Source organism: Alexandromys fortis, unplaced genomic scaffold (genome assembly GCF_014885135.2).
Source record: "Alexandromys fortis isolate MF-2015 unplaced genomic scaffold, M_Fortis_MF-2015_v1.1 scaffold_122, whole genome shotgun sequence".
Taxonomy (NCBI): domain Eukaryota; kingdom Metazoa; phylum Chordata; class Mammalia; order Rodentia; family Cricetidae; genus Alexandromys; species Alexandromys fortis.
Window position 1 is genome coordinate 4,576,767 of NW_026068004.1, and position 14,529 is coordinate 4,591,295.

Sequence of the window (14,529 nt, forward strand, 5' to 3'; positions counted from 1 at the left end):
AGGGAGGAAAGCAGGAGTGGGGAGGGTTAATAAGTTACAGGCTGCAGGCCTGCAAGAGCAAATGTCTGCTTTACCTTCTCGAATATGAGATAAGACACGGAGTGGCAGGCATCCTGCTTGCAGCCCCGACGTATCCAGATGTGATGGTTACTTCTCCATGCAGACAACCAAAGCCTTTCCCAATTGGGAGTAATATCCCTCCCCTCTTGCCTACAGACAGTGTGGGTTCAAGGCCTTACATTAAAGACCTGCCTTAATTTTCATAAGAAGTACTATGGCTTTAGAGCTCACATAGGCTTTTCCTCTCTGCCCCCTCTGGCCCCTCGCAACCGCTACTTGGTGTCACTCTAGTAAGGAGGCGTGGCAACTTGTCTTAAGCCCTTTGGGGCTAGCCTCTACAATGGGTCACTCCGCTGTTTCTTGGTCTCGTGAAGTTTTTGTTGTTGTTTTGTTGGGGGGGGGGTTGCATATTTAATTTTATTTTGAGACAGGAGCTCTCTAGTGACCCAGGCAGCCCTAGGACTCATTGTGAGTGGAGGCTGGCCTCGAACTCACAGAGACCCACCTGTTTCTGCTTCTTAAGTGTTGGAGTTAAAAGCATGCACCACCACGCTCAGCCTGTCTCGAGAATTTTTGTCTTGCTTTGCTTTGTTTTAGCAGGGACATAGTGAAACTGTCTGCAGAGCAGAAGTCTGTATGCAGCCCTGGAGTGTCTTGGGAACGGCCCTTTGCCATGTTCGCTTCCTGTATCAGCCTGCCCCTTCCCTCTCTACACTGTGCACCAGCTGTGCTCACTTCCTTCCTATGCTCAGACCCTGCGGTGATCTCTTTTCCCCAGCTCTGCACGCTGTGACCCCAGCTTCCCAACTGACAATTTCAACTCCTGCCCCATATCTATCTCCAGCTTTTTCTAAGAAAATTATTCTCCCGAGGCTCCTCACTTCTAGGGTCCCAGCTTGGGAGCTCTTTAGATCAAACTTTCCTGCCACTCCCTAATCCGGGTGAGGCACCCTCCTCTCCTCTCTATTGTCAGGAAACGGGAGGAGGGGTCTGCCCCAGGCCCCACCCCAGGAAGTGTAAAACTAGCCCAGGCAGTATTGTCCCCACAGATGGGTATGCAGGCCTTGGGAACTGAGTATATGGACCTATTCCAGAGGGGTCGATAGGAGTAGTCCTGGGAAAAAGTAGTTCAGCACTTAAAGGGATTAAAATTTTACCAAGAATTATAAACTATAATTATACTGGAGAAATTAAAATTATGATTGGAGCCAGGGTGGGAGTCCTTGTCATCCCTTAAGAAGCGAGAATAGCTCAACTGGTGCTTTTGCCCATGTTTTGCTCTACTGATCCATTTTTAAAACAAGAACAAGGGATTAAGGGGTCTGGCTCCACGGGACTCCCTGGAACTTTTTGGGTTTCTAGTTTAGAGAACCGCCCCACACTTATATTAACAATTAATGGGGAAAAGTTCAAAGGTCTTCCAGATACAGGGGCTGATTCTTCTGTGATTGCTAAAAAACATTGGCCCATGGCCTGGCCTCTATAACATTACAAGGGGTAGGATTGGCCAGTTCTCCAGAGTGCAGTACCCAATGTTTACATTGGAAGGGTGATGAAGGTCATAAGGGCATTTTTAGACCATTTGTCCTGGAACACCTTCCTCTCAATTTGCAAGTTATGGGGGCAGTTCTGACTGCTGAACCTGTGCAGCATATGTTAGCAGACCAGGGCTTTAGCCCCAGTTGGGGGCTAAACGGAGATCCTCAGGGGGATCCACAGGCTGTTGCTGAGGAAGGGTTGACTGAGGAAGGGACAGAACAAGGTTGGAAAATTTATTTTGAGGGCCACTGTTGAGCCACAAGTTGCAATTCACATCAAACGGAGAGAAACTAGGCCAGTATGGGTGGAACAGTGGCCCCTATCAGAAGACAAGTTACTGGCTGCTCAGCAGCTTGTGCAAGAACAGTTAGCTGCTGGGCATATAGTCCCATCCCCTTCCCCTTGGACTACCCTCATATTTGTTATCAAAAAGAAACCTGGCAGTTGGCAACTATTGCAGGACCTCAGGCAGGTTAACAAATGTATGGAAATTATGGGATCATTACAGCCAGGATTGCCAAGACCTGTGACTATCCCTAAGAATTACCATATGGTGGTGATTGCCCTCAAGGACTGCTTTTTTTTTTTTTTTTTTTTTTACTATTCCTTTGCATCCTGAGGACTCACCCAAATTTGCTTTCAGCGTTCCCTCTATTAATTTCAGAGAGCCACACCAAAGGTATCAATGGGTTGTGTTGCCCAGGGCATGGCTAATAATCTAACTTTGTACCAGTTATGTTTCCAGAGCTTTGCGGCCCCCAAGGGAGCAACATCCCCAGCTATATTCATTATATGGATGATATTCTTATTGCAGCCTCAAAGAAATGTTATTTGCATGCAGGGTTGCAAACACTTTATGAGGGATTGCAATGGTCTGGTTTAGTCGTTGTCCCTGAGAAAATGCAGACTATGTTTCCTTGCTGGAGTTCGACCACAGAAAAACCACTCTTAGACTAGATCAGCTCTGTACTCTTAATGACTTTCAACAGCTTTGGAGGGACATTAATTGGATTAGACCATCAATGGAATTAACAACAGGGGAATGAAAACCCTTATTTGAAATCTTTAGAGGTGACTCAAACCCCACGTCTCCTGGGCTACTGACACCTGAAGGCCGTGAATGTCTTAGATTAGTCAAACAACGGTTAGCAGAAGTCCATCTGAATTATATCGATTATCTCCAGCCTTTGCTTCTGCTGGTCTTGCAGCCCACTGAAGTCTTTTGGCAGGAGGGACCTATTCCCGGTGTTCATGGAAGAGACTCTCCCAAAAAGGCTGTGCAGCCCTATCATCTGGCTGTCCTGCAGGTGCTGCACACAGCCTACCTTGAGAGTCTTAGGACGTTTGACAAAATCCCTGATAAAGTGATTGTTCCGTACAATCAGGAGCAGCTTAGCTGGCTCCAGTTATTTAGCCCAGAATGGATTATCTTTCTAACCACTCAGTCTGCTGAATTCGACAACCATTACCCCCCTAATAAATTAGTAAAATTTTGAGAAACATCTGGTTTGCTTTCCTAAAATTATTTTGCTAGCTTTCCTAGATTGTGCCCTTAATGCATTTACAGGATCCTCTGTAACGACACAGCTGCTGTAGTCACAGTCTAGAAGACTGTTAAAATAAAAGTTCCATACAAGTCCACACAAATAGCAGAATTGGCTGTCCTTCATTTAGCCTTAGTTACCTTTCCAGCTAACCTATTAATCTTTTTACTGATAGATTCAAACCATAACACTCACTGTAGAGGGAAGATTAGATAAAGGAGACTGTGATCGTGTTAATATCCGGGGGAAGAAAAAGCCAGGATGGGTACCAAGCAGCAGAGAGCATAGCTGGCTGGCTCAAGCAACAGGAGGGATGCTACTGGATGGAGTGTGGCAAGGAAGGTGAGAAAGAGGCGTGTCACTGATTCAGAGGTCCATGAGTCTGCCCCTCCTGAAGATGACCCAGTCACTGCAGTTCTGGCTTGAGGAGACAGGGTAGAAGCAGGGAGGCCAGGTAGAATGCTGAGGCCAGCACTTAGACAAGAGTAGACGTGGCCTCACGGAGGCCAGGAGGAAGCAGAGAAAACGCTCAGGTTACAGATAGAACTTGAAGGTGACGTCAGTAAGATTTACATATTGGGTTTTGGATTTGACAAAATAACAGAAATCAGAGTTTTGTTCTGAAGATTAGAGCTGCCATTTACCCAAGACAGGAAGATTGGAGGGCACAGGATAAGGAGAACCTATGCTCCCAGGACCCTTGGTCTGGCGCACAGTGGATGCCTGAAAGACAGACAGACACCCTCATAACAGACAGGATGCATAGCACCAAGTAGCCTGGATGAAGCAGTTCTGAACATGTGTGATTGAGAACCAACAAAATGTGGAACCAGCAAAGTCTCGTGTCTGGGCAAGATAGCCAAGGAGCAGGTGAGAGAGAAAACTCTAGGCTGTGCCAGGAGCGGAGGTCAAGGAGGGGAGGAGAAGCAGGCCAGGAGATTAGGGAGCTAGTGCATGGCTGGTGCTGTAGGAGGCAAACCCGTGACGGGGTTTCCTGGGCAAAGCACAAAGCATTTAAAGGGTGAGGGTTTAGTTCTGTAGAATGCAGCAAATAAGTCACCTAGGTTGTATGGGCTGCACTTTGACCTTTGAAACTGCCAAGCGGGAGGCTCTGAACACCTTGACCAGAGCTGCTCTTCTGGTGTGTTGGGAATAAAAGCCTGACAGAGGGCGTGTGTGCACGCAAGCAGCAAATCAGAGATGCCTTCGGAGAATTCTGCTGCACAGGAGCAGAGAAACAGCAGGCGTGGAGAAGGGGCTGACAGTGGAGGGAAAGCTGTTGCTTGCTAAGACTAAGCTGCGGGACTGTGTGTATGCTAGTCAGAAGAAAGCAGGGAAGACAAGAAGGAACTTGATGACACAGAGGGGGATATCCCTGAGGAGTCATCTGAGAAGGTGGGGTCAGGTGCACAGAACTAGCTTTGGAAAGAGTCCCTCTGAGTCACAAGAGGAAGGTAATCCGTATAGGTAAACACAGTAGGGCTGAGGTGCAAGCTTCAAGAAGTTCTCTTTGTTGGCGTCGTCTGCTTTTCCAGTTCAATAGGAAGCAATGTGAACGATGGGTGGGGAGGGGAGACGGAGGTTGGAGGAGAGAAGAAAGGGTGTATCATCCCGGGGAAGGGAGAGAGACGGCTCACTGTGATCGACTTAGTGTTGCTGTTTTAGCTACCTCTCTAATTGCTATGACGGAACACCTGACAAAAGCAACGTATGGGAAGAAGAATTAATTTGGGGTCATAGTTTAAAGAAAGGCACACAGTCCGTCGTGGTAGGAAGACATGGGGCGGAGCATAAAAGTCGCTGGTTATATTGTATTCTGGTCGCATCGTTCAGAGACGTGCAGCGGAGAGCTGAAATCTAGAGTTCAACTTGCCGCCTCCTTTTCCCCAGAACTCTTAGTCAGCCCAGAACTCCAGCCTACGGGATGATGCCACCCACTTTCTGGGTGGATCCGAACACTTCAGTTAAACCTCCCTAGCCTCACCAAACGTGCCTAGCCTGGCGTTCTCACCCCGGGTGATTCTAATCCAGTCAAGATGACAGCGAAGGTTACCACAGGGTGACTGTGTTGTTGGTTCTTCCATCATTCCAAGAGCAGGTGGGGAGAAGATGAAGGAAGGGCCTGAGCCAGGACTGGGGATTTGCCAGGCAAAAATGACAAAGTGAGAAAGGGGCAAAGGAACTGACTGCAGCAAGGGAGGGGCTATGGCGGGCAGGATAGAGAGAGAGGAGGCTGGAGAAGACAGAAGAGATGGTGAGAGCCTTTGACTTCAGAGACAGTTGCTAGTGTGCTAGAGGTTATATGGAAGACAGCAAGAGGTGGGTGGATGGTAGCACCCAGAAATTAGGGTTACTCCGGGGATGCAACTCTTGATTGCATTGACAGTCCCTAGGCTATAAACCCTGATACGATCCTGAGGCGGGGCCTGCAGAACAATGGCGGTTTCCCTCTTATCTGAAGCATGTGGCTAACCTTCTGAATCATCAAAGGAGAGGGTCAAAGGAGAGCCTTCTAGAAGCGCCCCTAATCAATGACAGCTGGCGTTCAGACCCCAGCTTCCGGCTCTCTGGGCAGTACTTTTCCAGCTCTCGCAGCACTGTTGCGTTACACATCCCATTGGCCCACCAGAGTGTTCGATTCCGCGCAGCCGTTTGGAGTGACAGATAGCAATCGCTTCTTTTCAAAGGCGCGATCGTATTTCCTAAAGGAAGTTCAGAGTGCTATCGAAGCTCACCGTGGATGCTGAGCACGCAAAAGATGAGAAGCCCTGCACCCCACTTAACACTGGCTCCCTTATCCTTAGACCTGACCCCTCCTTGCAGCAGCCATGACTTCTAATCTACGGGTCGTAGGCTTGTAATATCTGTACGGCCCCTTGTTTGTTTCTAGGCTTTTTTTTTTTTTTTTTTTTGAATCAGGATCCCATGCAGGCTGGCCTCAAATTCACTGTGTAGCCAAGGCTGACCTTGAATTCCTGATCCTCTTGCCTCCACCAACCAAGTGCTGGGAATACAGGTGTGAACCACCTTGGCCAGCTGGCAGGGCCCTTTAAGCAGGTGATAAAAGCAGAACCGTGAATGAGTATGTTCTGCCAGAGGCGTACACATCAGCTTGGCACCGGTAGATGTCCAGAGTTAACCTGCTGGGTAAATGCGTGGCTAGAATTCCACAGGGCTTACTTGCTGTAACTTAAAAAAAAAAAAAAGAAAAAAAAGAAAAAGGAAGCTGGTGCTTGCCATTCCCACTCTATTGTAGGGACTTCTGTTTGACTTTTAGTAACGCTGCTTTGGAATGGTGGGTGGAGCCACTGGAAGGCAGCTGCCCACTTCTCTGTGTCCAGTCACCTTGCTGGGACTTGGGAACAACTTTCAGGTGACATGAGGATTTTCTGAGGAAGCTGATCTTTCCCCACTCCTATTCTTAACGGCCATTGCCAGCATCCTGTGCATGTCCCAGCCTTCATGGTGTTGCTGGCGTCCCGCTGAGGCCTGAGCTTGAAGCTGGGTGAAAATGAGGCCCCTGCCAGGTCTGACAGCATACTGTGATATCAGTGCTTGGGAAGATGAGGCAGGAGGATCTCTGAGAGTTCCAGGTCAACCAGCCGGGGAACTAGAGCCAGTCTTAAAAGAAGAAAGCAAGTCAGAAGCCCTGTGTCTCGGTTATCACTAAGAAATCAAAGACCAGGGGCTGGAGAGATGGCTCAGAGGTTCAGAGCACTGACTGCTCTTCCTGAGGTCCTGAGTTCAATTCCCAGCAACCACATGGTGGCTCACAACCATCTGTAATGAGATCTGGTGCCCTCTTCTGGCCTGCAGGCATACATGGAGGCTGAACACTGTCTACATAATAAATAAATAAATCTTTAAAAAAAAAAATCAAAGACCAGGGTACCTGAAAGTTTCTGTCCCCAATGAAGGCACCAAAAGTCAGTCCAGGGCAACATTTCAAGGCCACAGCTTTTGGAGCTTTCTTCCTCACTCAAAGCCCAGGGCCATGTTGTTCCAGGAAGCACTGAGGAAGGGTTTACTAAGCCTGGGAAGTCTCCAGCCACACCGCCCTGAAACTCCAGTAAAATTAATTCATAGACTTGCCACATCAGATTCATCATCCAGGTTCATGAGACAGTTCCATCCAGAGTTACTGGCTCCACCTTGCCACATCTGGCATGGCCAAAGAACTAAACAATACACACAGTATTAGTGACCTCTTTGGATGCTACAAAATACCAACAAAAGCAATTTAGGGAAGGAGGGGGTTCTTTTGTCTTACAGTTCTGCGGAGTTTGGTCCCTCCTAGTAGGGAAGGTAGGGTGGCAGGAAGAAGAGGTGGCTGGTCACATTGTATCCAGTCAGAAAGCAGGGCATAATGTATGGTTACACACAATCAGGACCCCCAGCCTAGGGAATGGTGACACCCAGAGTTAATGTAGGTCTTCACAGATAAACTCAGAGATTTGTTTCCATGGTGATCCTAAATGACACCCAGGTGATGAATGATATTCACCATCAACCTTTAACATGGGGAGTGTAACTGTATAGCATCCCATTGATCCCTGCTACCTGGACTTAGTCATCTTTACAATAGTCAGGCTAGTGGGAGCAGAAGAATTCAGCCATCCTGACAGGAACTGCCACCTCCATCCCTGAGGGCTGAACCCACACAAGTGGCCACATTCGGTAAATCCCCAGCATGTCACCGTGCCTTCCTGGCTTCTGTGCAATAGGAACAGTCATGTCTGCTGCATTCTTGCGACCATGGAGAGCCCCGTCAGGAAAGGAGGGAAGTGGGTGTCTACCTGAGGCCCCACCGATAGTGGAGAAGCTCACAGACGGAAATCCTCCGGTAGCCGGCACCACTTAAACCTGTAAGGAGGTGGTCTCCCCAGGAGTGCAGGAAGCCCATACTGTATGGGGTTGCAACGGCGCACACAGTAGGGTTGCCCACTTTGAGCAAGTGTCCCTTCTGCGGGATAGGGGCCAATAGCAAATAGATCATCGGGAGTAAGGAAAGGGCAATGCTGCGGAGCTGCCTTCAACCCGGTCTGTATCTCCCTGAATCCGGTGGTCTTGCCACCACCTCCAGCTGTAAGAGTGAATGACCAGAACGCACTCTAGCACACTGATCCCGCAAGGGACGGCAAGGGACGCGGACTGTGAGCCTGGTGGCAGTATTCCCTCACCAAATGTGCTTTGCATGCTAAGTAGGCTGGCTGTTGTTTGAGATAAAAGGACAATAGGTCACTTGTGCCATGTGCCATTGGGTGCTATTGGTTCTCAGTTTCCAAAGTGACCTGGTGTGACTTAGAGGCAGGATGTCCTTAAAGTTCTTGCCAACCTATCTCTCCTGGTCTGCCTTTTGCCTTCTCTGGGGCCCCACTCCACGCTACCAGAGCTGAATTTATTGTTTTTATTGTTGTTGTTCTAAGAATAAAATTCCTTATGCTTTCTGAGTTTATAGGGATTGGTTTTCTGAGATTGTTGGGGCTGAGGTGTGGATGTGGGGTAACCTGCACAGAAGGCAGTGGCCTTTCTGGGAGTGCTGGCAGAGACTTCTAACCAGCTTCCTCTCCGGGGAACACAGTCTAAAGTGCCTGCTGCACAGTTACTTACAGTCTCTAGCAGGTGATTTAACTACTGGGGTCAAAACCAAGCTTCACTGCATAACTAACCTGAGGGCCATCTGTTTCCTCACCTGAGAAATAAAGAATAACACCCACCTCAGGTGACTGAGAGTCCTCGAGGTGCCAACACGGGCCTTCCCCGGGGTTGCTGGAGTTCTAAGGTACCATCTGAGCTTTGGCAGTCCCAGTAAACTAGTCACACCCATCAGTCCCCAGCACTTCAATTAAAGACGCAATAGTAAAAGCAGAGAGAGTTTTTTCCTAGGAGGTCACATGGGGACGAGAATAAAGGAGTCCTGTGTGTGGGCACTGGTACGCGGTTTAGGCTTAAACAGAGGAAAGAGGGACGTAGAATTAAGCAGTCTGGCCAAGGTGTGGTCCTGACACTGTCACTGTCTCAGCTCCAGTCTGTCCTGCAAGGTGGTCCAGCAAGTTGTCAGAACTGTGTGAATCCTTGGGCCCAGTGAGACGGCTCAGGAAGTAAAAGCTTTTGCCTTGCGAGGCTGGCAACCCGAGTTCCATTCCCAGAACCCACAGTGGAAGGAGAGAACCATTTCCGAAAATTTATCCTCTGACCTACACACATGTTCCACATCACACTTACATCATACACACACAAATAATTAAATACAAATTTAAAATTTTTACTTTAATTTTCTGTGCATTGGTGTTTTGCCTGCATGTATATGTCTGTGCACCACGCCTGGTGCCATCAGAGGCAAGAAGAAGGTGGTGGATCTCCTAGAGCTGGAGTTACAGACAGTTGTGAGTGACCATGTGGATGCTGGGAATTGAACCCAGGACCTCTGAAAGAAGAGCCAGTGCTCTTAGCCATTGAGCCAGCTCTCTAGCCCGAAGTTATCTCATTTTTAAGTTTATGTGTATGCGTGTTTTGCCTTCATGTATACAATTGTAGCATGTGTGTGCAGTGCCTGCTGAAGCCAGAAGATGGTATGGGATCCTCATTGAACTGGGGTTACAGTGTTGAGTTACCTGCCCTGTAAGTGCTGGTAACAAAACCTGGGTCCTCAGCAAGAGCACCAAGTGCTCTTAACCACTAAGCCATCTCTCTAGTCCCAATTTAAAAAAAAAAATTAAAATAAGTGAAGTCTCTGGGAGGCAAGGTCTTCCACTCTCTTGTGCCATTGTTTTAGCCTTCCTCTCCCCACTAGCATGAGACTCCTGTAAGAAATCTTTAAGGAAGGAGCAAACCTCTTTGGAATGCTTCCTCTCCTGCCAGGAGGTCACACTGACCCCAGTAAACATTCAGGACCTGTTAGCTGTGGCACCTGAGGTCTGTTGGTGTTCTAGAATTAGACTGTTTGTATTACTGGGTAAACGTCACTCCAACCAAGGTCAATAAAAGAGTATTATGCTTTATATTGGACTGGTATAATCCCAGCTCTCGGGTGGACAAGTCAGGAAGCTCCAAAGCTGAAGGCCAGCCTGGTGTATATACTGAGATTCTGTCTCAATCTTTGAACAAAGAACAAAGCTCAGAGGTAGCACTTGGGCTTCTAGGCTCCAGCCTCAGGTTTAAGCCCCAGCACTGTGAATCAGTTCTGAGGTTCAAACTATCAGAACCCTGTTGTGGGTGTTGATTTCAGCCTCTGGCCTCATAAGACTCCCTGAGCCAAATAGCCTTTGTCAAGCCATTCAACTGGGGCTTCCTTTAAATAAAGGCTTGTTTCTCTCTCTCTCTCTCTCTCTCTCTCTCTCTCTCTCTCTCTCGCTCTCTCGCTCTCTCGCTCTCTCGCTCTCTCGCTCTCTCTCTCTTTCTCTTTCCCCCCAACAAGGAAAAACACACAATAGATTCAAGTAATTAAAGTCCTCACCACAGCTTGTCACAAACACCTGCCTCATCTTTTCAGACCAAAATGAAGACAACACACGCACACACACTCACGCACACACACTCAGTCCACACTCACTCCCTTGCAAACTGCAGGACACAGCCTCAGCCTGGTGTCCCAAGAATGTTTGCTAACAACCCCCCCTCTCTATATGTATTATGTCCTGGAAGAAAAACAAAACTCATTTTCTAATGATAAGTCTTCAGTTGCTTCTTGAGGTTAAGGAAAAGTCCCACAGTTACCAATTATTAACCTAAAACAAAACTTTGGAATTACTTTTTCTTCTCATTTCACAAGAATGTTTTTTCCCTTTTTTTACTGATCAACAATAAAAGATACTTCATTGATAAAGTTGATTTTTCAGGAAAGACAGCATTTAAGCATCTGGCTAACACGTTGCTTATTATTGTAACCTTAAAGTTAATTTCATAAAGTTGTTTGGGCTTTTCAAAATACAGCTGTAGGCCAGGCATTGATGGGCTTTAATCCTAGCACTCAGGAGGCAGAGGCAAGTGGCTCTCTATGAGTTCAAGGCCAGCCTGGTTTACAGAGCGAGTTCCAGGACAGTAGGTTACATGAAGAAGCCCTGTCTCAAAAATCAAACAAAAAGGAATTGTGGACTGGAGATGCAGCATGGAAAGAGAGCACTACAGTCCCTAGCACAGCCTCCCTCCCTGCACCAAATACACACACGCATGCACGCACACGCACACACACACATGCACTCACAAACACACACATACGCAAGCACACACAGACACGCTCATGCACACATGCACTCACAAACACACACATATGCAAGCACACATTGTGACAATCAGCACACACACACATAATTTTGTTTTTGTTTTTGAGACAGAATTTCTCTGTGTAGCTCTGGCTGTCTCAGAACTTGCTCTGTAGACCAGGCTGGCCTCAAACTATGCAAATCCACCTGCTTCAGCCTCTGAGTGTTGGGATTAAAGATGTGCGCCACCACAGCCAGGCCAGAGAGAGATAATGCAAGGAAGGAACATTCAAAAGCATCCACTTTGGATTTGTACACAACAAATAACTATCTTAAGTACTTTGCAAAAATATTCTAGAATATTTTCTACAAGGGCATGCTTTAGAAGAGAGTAAGAGTGTACTAGGGGAGACAGGAAGAACCAGGGGAGCTATCCATGCCCTGCAAAATCACGGGGCAGAAGAAAGCAGCATTCAGCTTCCCACACTGACTTTACAGAATCAGAGAACCCTAGCTTCTCTCAGAAATAAAGACGTGACTCTTGCTCCATTTTTTTTTTTTTTTTAGATGAATTGCACAGATGCCTGGCAGGTTTGCCTGGGAGGAGTCTCCCTTCATACAGAAGAGAACCAATCTGGCCCCAGTTCAGGAGAGGCGTTGCTGTCAATTTTGCTTTGTTTTGGTGGTGTTGAGGATGGGACCCAAGCTCTCACCCTATGCTGAGCTCATACTGAGCCACACCCCAAGCCCTTGGATGTCAATGTGGGATGGTAATCGGAGAGAACCATTCTTTCCCTCTGATTAGTCTCCAGCCTAAAATTCAAGTCTTTTTTTTTCCTGAATAATTTGCATAACAACTTCACTCAAAGGGCTTTCAACTCAAACACTAGGAAAACTGGGTGCCTTTTTTACATAAAAAATATTCCCTTAAATACTTACAAGCAGGCTAAGGTCCTAAGGAAAGTCCAGAAAGGTACAGAATGGGCTGGAGAGATGGCTCAGAGGTTAAGAGCTCTTGCTGTTCTTCCTTGGAACCAGAGTTCGGTTCCCTGCACCCACATCTGGTGGCTCCAGCTACAAGAGATCTGAGATTCTCATCTGACTCCATGGGCACTTACACACACACACACACACACACACACACACACACATTATTTCAGCCTTTCATGTTTTTAAATTTGTTGTAGTTGGAATTTTCATTGGGTTGCCAACCAGCTCTCAAATAAAGACATGGAGACTTATTATTAATTACGAATGTTCGGCCTTAGGTTAGGCTTGTCCCATTAGCCATTAGCTCTTTTAACTAATTCAACCTGTTTGTGTTCATCTACCCTTGCCTTAAGGCTCTCATTCATCTCTCATTAGCCTTCCATTCTGTCCGTCCTATTTTCCTGCTTCCTCCATGTCTGACTGCCTGGCCGCTGGTATCTCCCTGGCGTCTCTTTTTTCCTTCTTTCTTTCTTGGAGCCTAAATTCTTCCTCCTACTTACTCTCTCTACCTGGAAATAATACCTATACCTCCTGCCTAGCTATTGGCTGTTCAGCTTTTTATTAGGCCAATCAGATGCTTTTGGCAGGCAAGGTAAAACAGCAACACATCTTTACATAGTTAAACAAATATTTCACAACCATTTGTAGTAAATTGTAACTTTTCCTTATTAAGGTCCGCCCAGCCTAAAGTCCTCAGAAAATTACCCGAGTTTTCTTCGCTGGGACACCTTTGTTAAAAAGCCCAGCTTTCCCCTCTGATTGAGGATGTCACATTTTATGCCTTTGTTGACGTTCTTTCTTTTCTGGATTCTCTCTTTGGCTCTCTATCAGCTGCCTGTTTGTGTGCCAACATCAGGTTATCCTAGTTAAGATGTTAGAATCTTCTGGCAAATATCGATGGGATATATTCAGAAACTCGTCACTTAGACACAGCAACCATAGTTGGATAGCCTGGAACTATATGTATAGCCCAGGCTGGACTTGAACTTGAATTTACAGCAATCACCCTGCCCTTATCCCCAAGTCCTGAGACACTAAGCATGAACTGCAAAGCCCAGCAATTGCTTTATTTCTTCAATTTCTTGTATGTTTTGGTATTGGTTTTCGGCCGTGCTGGTGATGGAACCCAAGGAGTTGTGCATGCTGTGTGAGCACCTTACTCCTCAGCTCCGTCCCAGCCTTTTAAAAAACCTTTCAAATTTTCACTGGGTGGTGGCAGTGCACGCCTTTAATTCCAGGACTTCGGAGGTAGAGGCAGGTGGATCTCTAAGTTTGAGGCCAGCCTGGACTACAGGGAGAGTTCTAGGACAGTCAGGGCTCCACAGAAAAAAAAAGCAAAACAACAACAAAAACTTTCAAATTTTTGATACAGGGTCCCTTTCTGTCACCCAAGCTGATCTTCAGCCCTTTCCGCAGCTCGGGAAGGTCTTGAATTTACGAAGTTCAATCTCCATGTATTGGGATGTAGGTCTGTGCCACCAAATCCCACTCTAGCAATTGTCTTAAAGTATCTTAGTGTCGGGAATTTGGGAGGTCTCAGTTGGTTCATTCGGTATCACTATTAGCTGACCATTACCAGAGAACTAGTGAGAGTGATTTAGTATTTCAGGTGCAAAGGGAAGTGCAGGAGCAAGGACTGGCCAAGCACCCCACCCTCTCTTTGGGCTTCCTCACAGCATGGTGGCTTCAGACTGTTTGTTTACACAGTAGTTCCAGGTTACAATGAAGTGGTTCCCTGAACAAAGATGCCTTCCCTTTTCTGACATTTCGTGATGTCACGCTGATGTTTGTGGTTTGTGTGTATGCACATGTGCATGCAGGGGCACGGGAAGGCAAGAGCTGACACCATTGTCTTCCTTAGAAGTTTCTCACCTTATTTTTTAAAGTGCCTTTTGAGATTGTCACTTATTCCCTGCCTCCAAGCTGAGGACCAAACCCAGGGCCTTGTGCTTGCTAAGCAAGCACACTACCACTGAGCTAAATACCTAATCCTATGTCACTGACTTTTTTTAAAAAGGTTTATTTACTTTATTTGAGATATATATATCTCATATATATATATCTCATATATATATATGGTTTTTTTTTTTTTCGAGACAGGGTTTCTCCGTAGCTTTTGGTTCCTGTCCTGGAACTAGCTCTTGTAGACCAGGCTGGTCTCGAACTCACAGAGATCCGCCTGCCTCTGCCTCCCG

The 14,529-nt window shown here is 46.9% G+C and overlaps 1 protein-coding gene across 1 annotated transcript in view; it reads right to left on the bottom strand.

The window, feature by feature from the left end:
- The window catches only part of CUNH1orf210 (chromosome unknown C1orf210 homolog), a 47,663-nt gene that overhangs the window by 4,805 nt on the left and 28,329 nt on the right, over window positions 1-14,529 (bottom strand). The gene's annotated exons all lie outside the window — the stretch shown is intronic.